Source organism: Rattus rattus, chromosome X (assembly GCF_011064425.1).
Source record: "Rattus rattus isolate New Zealand chromosome X, Rrattus_CSIRO_v1, whole genome shotgun sequence".
Taxonomy (NCBI): Eukaryota; Metazoa; Chordata; class Mammalia; order Rodentia; family Muridae; genus Rattus; species Rattus rattus.
The window spans coordinates 6,176,391-6,183,791 of NC_046172.1; positions in this window are offsets into that span (position 1 = coordinate 6,176,391).

Consider the following 7,401-nt stretch of genomic DNA (forward strand, 5'->3'; position numbering starts at 1 on the left):
CATGAGTTTTGTGCAGGGTGATGAATATGGATCTGTTTTCATTATTCTACATGTGGACATCCAGTTAGACCAGCATCATTTGTTAAAGATGCTTTCCTTTTTCCATTGTACAGTTTTGGCTTCTTTAACAGTAATAAAGTATCCATAGGTGTGTGGGTTTATTTCTGCACCTTTGACTTGATTTCATTGATCAACGTGTCTGTTTCCGTACACATACCATGCAGTGTTGATCACTATTGCTTTGTAGTACAGCTTCTGGTTAAGAATGGTGATTTCTCCCAAACTTCTTTTATTGAACTTCAAAACTGTTTTTGCGATCCTGGGTTTACTATTATTTTTTCCATATGAAGTTGAGAATTTCTCTTTCAAGATCTATAAAACAATTTTGTAAGAATTTTTATGGGGATTGCATTGAATGTGTACCTTGCTTTGGGTAAAATATCTGTTCTTTTTTTTTTCTCCATCTTTATAAAATTGGGTATTTCTTAGTTACATTACAACTGTTATCCCCTTTCCCAGATTCCAGGTCAACATCCCTCTAACCGCTCCCACTCTCCTTCTATATGGGTGTTTCCCTCCCCATCCTCCCCCGATTAACGCCCTCCGCCCAACAATCAGGTTCACTGGGGGCTCAGTCTTGGCAGGACAAAGGGCTTCCCCTTCTACTGGTGCTCTTACTAGGCTATTCATTGCTACCTATGCAGTTGGAGCCCAGGGTCAGTCCATGTATAGTCTTTGGGTAGTGGCTTAGTCCCTGGAAGCTCTGGATGGTTGGCATTGTTGTCATGTGGGTCCTCAAGACCCTTCAAGCTATTCATTCCTTTCTCTGATTCCTTCTAACAGGGTCCCATTCTCAGTTCAATGGTTTAATAATGGCATTCGCCTATGTATTTGCTGTATTCTGGCTGAGTCTCTCAGGAGAACTCTACATCCAATTCCTGTCAGCCTGCACTTCTTTGCTTCATCGATGTTATCTGGTTTGGTGGCTGTGTATATGTATGGGCCACATGTGGGGCAGGCTCTGAATGGGTGTTCTGCCTCTGTTCTAAACTTTGCCTCCTATTCCTCCCAAGGGTATTCTTGTTCCCCCTTTGAAAGAAGAGTGAAGCATTCACATTTTGGTCTCTTTCTTGAGTTTCATGTGTTCTGTGAATCTAGGTTAATTCAAGCATTTGGGTTAATATCCACTTATCAATGAGCACATACCATGTGTGTTTTTCTGTGATTGGGTTACCTCACTCAGGATGATATTTTCCAGTTCCATTCATTTGCCTATGAATTTCATAAAGTCATTGTTTTTGATAGCTGAGTAGTATTCCATTGTGTAGATGTACCACATTTTCTTCATCCATTCCTCTGTTGAAGGGCATCTGGGTTCTTTCCAGGTTTTAGTTATTATAAATAAGGCTGCTATGAGCATAGTGGAGCATGTGTCTTTGTTATATGTTGGAGCATCTTTTGGGTATATGCACAGGAGATGTATAGCTGCATCCTCAGGTAGTACAATGTCAATGAGGAACCTCCAGACTGATTTGTGAATGGTTGTACCAGTCTGCAATCCCACCAACAATGGAGGAGTGTCCTCTCTCTCCACATCCTCACCAGCATTTGCTGTCACCTGAGTTTTTGATCTTAGCCATTCTCACTGGTGTGAGGTGAAATCTCAGTGTTGTTTTGATTTGCATTTCCTTTATGACTAAAATGTTGAACATTTCTTTAGGTTTTTCTCAGCCATTCGGCATTCCTCAGCTGTGAATTCTTTGTTTAGCTCTGAACCTCATTTTTTAATATGGTTATTTGTCTCCCTGCAGTATAACTTCTTGAGTTATTTTTATATTTTGGATGTGAGCTCTCTTTCAGATGTAGGATTGGTAAAAATCTTTTCCCAATCTGTTGGTTGCTGTTTTGTCCTAACAACACTGTCCTTTGCCTTACAGAAGTTTTGCAGTTTTATGAGATCTCATTTGTCAATTCTTGATCTTATAGCATAAGCCATTGGTGTTTTGTTCAGGAAATTTTCTCCAGTGCTCATGTGTTCGAGATTCTTCACCAATATTTCTTCTATTATTTTGAGTGTATCTGCTTTGGTGTGGAGGTCCTTGATCCACTTAGACTTAAGCTTTGTACAGGGTGAAGAGAATGGATCAATCTGCATTCTTCTACATGTTGACCTCCAGTTGAACCAGCACCATTTGCTGAAAATGCTATCTTTTTTCCAATTGATGGTTTTGGCTCCTTTGTCAAAAATCAAGTGCCCATAGGTGTGTGGGTTCATTTCTGGGTCTTCAATTCTATTCCACTTGTCTATCTGCCTGTCTCTATACCCATACTATACAGTTTTTATCACTATTGCTCTGTAATACTGCTTGAGTTCAGGAATAGTGATTCCCCCAGAAGTGCTTTTCTTGTTGAAGATAGTTTTAGCTATCTTGGGTTTTCTGTTATTCCAGATGAATTTGCAAATTGTTCTGTCTAACTCTCTGAAGAATTGGATTGGAATTTTGATGGGGACTGCATTGTATCTGTAGATTGCCTTTGGTAAAATGTCAATTTTTACTATATTAATCCTGCCAATCCATGAGCATGGGAGATCTTTCCATCTTCTGAGATCTTCGATTTCTTTGTTCAGAGGCTTGAAGTTCATATCATACAGATCTTTCACTTTCTTGGTTAAAGTCACACCGATATATTTTATATTATTTGGGACTATTACGAAGGGTGTTGTTTCCCTAATTTCTTTCTCGGCTTGTTTCTCTTTTGTGTAGAGGAAGGCTACTGATTTATTTGAGTTAATTTTATACCCAGCCACTTTGCTGAAGTTGTTTATCAGCTTTAGTAGCTCTCTGGTGGAACTTTTGGGGTCACTTAAATATACTATCATATCATCTGGAAATAGTGATATATTGACTTCTTCTTTTCCAATCTGTATCCTTTTGATCTCCTTTTGTTGTCTGATTGCTCTGGCTAGGACATTGAGAACTATATTGAATAAGTAGGTAGAGAGTGGGCAGCCTTGTCTAGTCCCTGATTTTAGTGGGATTGCTTCAACTTTCGCTCCATTTAGTTTAATGTTAGCTACTGGTTTGCTGTATATGGCTTTTACTATGTTTAGGTATAGGCCTTGAATTCCTGTTCTTTCCAGAACTTTTATAATGAAGGGGTGTTTAATTTCGTCAAATGCTTTCTCAGCATCTAATGAAATGATCATGTGGTTTTTGTCTTTCAGTTTGTTTATATAGTGGATTACGTTGATGGTTTTCCGTATATTAAACCATCCCTGCATCCCTGGGATGAAGGCTATGTGATCATGATGGATGATTGTTTTGATGTGCTCTTGGACTCGTTTTGCAAGAATTTTATTGAGTATTTTTTCATCGATAGTCATAAGGGAAATTGGTCTGAAGTTCTCTTTCTTTGTTGGGTCTTTGTGTGGTTTAGGTATAAGAGTAATTGTGGCTTCATAGAAGATAAGGAAGGACACTTCATATTCATCAAAGGAAATATCCACCAAGATGCACTCTCAATCCTAAATATCTATGCCCCAAATACAAGGGCACCTACATACGTAAAAGAAACCTTACTAAAGCTCAAAACACACATTGCACCTCACACAATAATAGTAGGAGATTTCAACACCCCACTCTCATCAATGGACAGATCATGGAAACAGAAATTAAACAGAGACGTAGACAGACTAAGAGAAGTCATGAGCCAAATGGACTGAACACATATTTATAGAACATTCTGTCCTAAAGCAAAAGGATATACCTTCTTCTCAGCTCCTCATGGTACTTTCTCCAAAATTGACCATATAATTGGTCAAAAAATGGGCCTCAACAGGTACAGAAAGATAGAAATAATCCCATGCGTGCTATCAGACCACCACGGCCTAAAACTGGTCTTCAATAACAATAAGGGAAGAATGCCCACATATACGTGGAAATTGAACAATGCTCTACTCAATGATAACCTGGTCAAGGAAGAAATAAAGAAAGAAATTAAAGAATTTTTAGAATTTAATGAAAATGAAAGTACAACATACCCAAACATATGGGATACAATGAAAGCTGTGCTAAGAGGAAAACTCATAGCTCTGAGTGCCTGAAGAAACAGGAGAGAGCATATATCAGCAGCCTGACAGCACACCTAAAAGCTCTAGAACAAAAAGAAGTAAATACACCCAGGAGGAATAGAAGGCAGGAAATAATCAAACTCAGAGCTGAAATCAACCAAATAGAAACAAAAAGGACTATAAAAAGAATCAACAGAATCAAAAACTGGTTCTTTTAGAAAATCAACAAGATAAGATAAACCCTTGGCCAGACTAACCAGAGGACACAGAGAGTCTGTCCAAATTAACAAAATCAGAAATGAAAAGGGAGACATAACAACAGAATCAGAGGAAATTTAAAAAATCATCAGATCCTACTACAAAAGCCTATATTCAACAAAACTTGAAAATCTGGAGGAAATGGACAATTTCCTAGACAGATACCAGGTACCAAAGTGAAATCAGGAACAGATAAACCATTTAAACAACCCCATAACTCCTAAAGAAATAGAAGCAGTCATTAAAAGTCTCCCAACCAAAAAGAGCCCAGGTCCAGTTGGGTTCAGTGCAGAATTGTATCAGATCTTCATAGAAGACCTCATACCAATACTATTCAAACTATTCCACAAAATTGAAAATATGTAGCGCTACTTAACATATCTATTCCTTTGAGATAGTGTCACTGTTCGGTCCTGGCTAACCTCAGACACACAAAATCCACCTGCTTCTTCCTCCTAAGTGCTGGGATTAAAGGAATTCTCCACAACACCTGGCTTTGGTTTAAATTTTATATTTTTTGTTTTTGTTTGTTTGTTCGGTTGGTTGGTTGGTTTGTTGGTTGGTTGGTTGGTTTCAGATTTGTTTTTGGTTTTTGACTTGTTGATTAACTTCATTTTGATAGTTGTCTTAAATCTATATCTTTCATAGGGTCTGGAGAGATTTCTCAGCCTCTGAGCACAGGCAGCTCTTCTGGAGGACTTAATTTCAACTCCTAGAACCAACATAGCATTTAATAGTTATCTATAACTACAATCCCATGGAATACAACACCCTCTTCTATCATACACATAGTTCATAAATATGTACATGTAGACAAAACATCCATACACATAAAATAATAATAAGTTGTTTTAAAATAGAATGTCCTTCATGTCACAATGTGCTCCCAATAGATCCTGTAGATCCTGTATCTTTTTTGGAGCTGGGGACCGAACCCAGGGCCTTGTTAGGCAAGCGCTCTACCACTGAGCTAAATCCCCAACCCCCAGATCCTGATTTTTGAGTAATGATGGATACATGGATGTCAATCATGGAATGTTTCAGGGAAGCAAACCAAGGTAATAATTTAAATCTTTAAGAAAGACTCCAGTTTTGGGGCTAGAAGGTAAAGAGCAATTGCTAGTTTTTTATAGGACCTGTGTTTGGTTCCCATTACTCACATGATGGCTAACTGTCTCTTCTAACCTTTGTGGGCACTGCGGGCATGTGGTACACAGACATAAATACAGACAAAACACTCATACACTTAAAACAAAAAAATTAATCTTTTTTTTTTGAAAATGAGACTCCAATTTTTTCAGTTGCAATGCTTTCTATGTAACTTGTCTCATCCATAGTAACACAAGCAAGACACAGCTTGTGGCTCATTAGAAGAATGATATGGACAAGACAGGAAACAATTGTGGTACACAGGATGATGGACTTTATATATTTGACCTGCTAGACTGTGAAGTTATTGCTCAGCAGAATGAGGTTTGTGGAAATGTCTTTAAAGACATCATATTGGAAATAGCTGAATTCATACATTCTACTGTAACCTACACAATGGTAGATGGTGAGGAGGGTAGCGATATCTCCCTTCAAAATGAGGAGAGTGAACTAGTTAAAGGCTGTTTATGGGGTAAATAAATTGACAATAAATGGGATAGTAAACAGAATTCCTAATAGAAAACCTCAATATTTTCACCAAATTACCACACAACACTTGCAGCTATGCCTGTGATAGCAGAAGTTCTCAGACACCAACACAAACCTCTGGCTTTACATCTCAGTTCTGTCTCTCCACATCCCTCTCACCCCTATCGCACTATTTCCTCCCTCCATTATCATTTTCATAACCATCATCACTTTCATTTCTCGACAATGGATCATTGCCGCTACCCCTTCCCCAACTACATCACCATGCAGTCATTTTCTGCAAGAAAAATGGCACAAACGTCCATGGTATGTGGCTAGAAATATAGTTCAGCATTTAAAAGTATTTGTTGCTCCTCCAGAGAAACTGAATTCAACACCCCATACCCATATGGTAGCTCACAATGTTTTGTAACTCCAATTCCAGGGGATCTGACATTCCCTTCTGACCTCTTTGGGCACCAGGCATAGACATACATGCAGGCAAAGCACCCACACATGAAAGATAATTTTTTAAAAAACTACGTGTCACTGTAACACTTATTTGTCTACTCCTTCAATGATCTGGAATCAACACATCTGATGTGCATGCTTCTGTCTGTAGGGCCTAATTCTGTATGCCTGGCAAATGGCTACATGATGTCCTGTCAGAACATTCCCATCTCAGCTCACATGGGCAAACTTCCATAAGAGCCAGTCCATGAGGGTCAGGTGGTTAATTTAAAGGGATTGTTTTAACTAAATATATCTGATTTTCAGAGCAATAAGGTTTCTTGTGAGTTTCAGAACCTGATTTATCAATGACTGTCAAAGGAAAAATGAGGATGGGGACGGTCTGGGGTCTTTGAAGAACAGGTTAGAGGTGAACCAGACAAAACCAGCTGTAATCAAATGGCAAGGTTGGTCCCATGAAGATAATAGCAATAAGTGCTAGTCACATTCTCATGGTGGACATTAAACCTACCCCTAGAAGCACACCAGTGTCACCCCTCAAAGCAGTCCTGCCAGCTGCCAACATCCTCTTCAGGTGTCTCTACATCCTATCCCTTGAGACCCAGCTTGTAATTCAAGATCGTGGAGAGTCCTGGGATTGGTTCTGTTTGCATGTCTCTGGCAGCAATGGATGCTGGAATACCAAATAGTTAACCTCTCTCCTTATAGAATGATGTGGAAGAAAATTCCCATACAAAAGAAGCTCCTAATGCTAGAGATGGGGTGTCAGAACTCTACTGAGATTAAAAATACAAATGGCCCCCAGGATATCTCTTTAGCATCTCCTTCAGAACACTGAGCAAGGTGAGTGTAGTCATTCAAGGAAGATGCATCAGTATTATGTAGAAATCACTAGGCAGCAGCTACCGCCAGCACCAGGGTCACATTATTTGTACAGCTTTGTTACCCCAAAAGTACAAATGCTAAAGTTTCACTACCTTTTG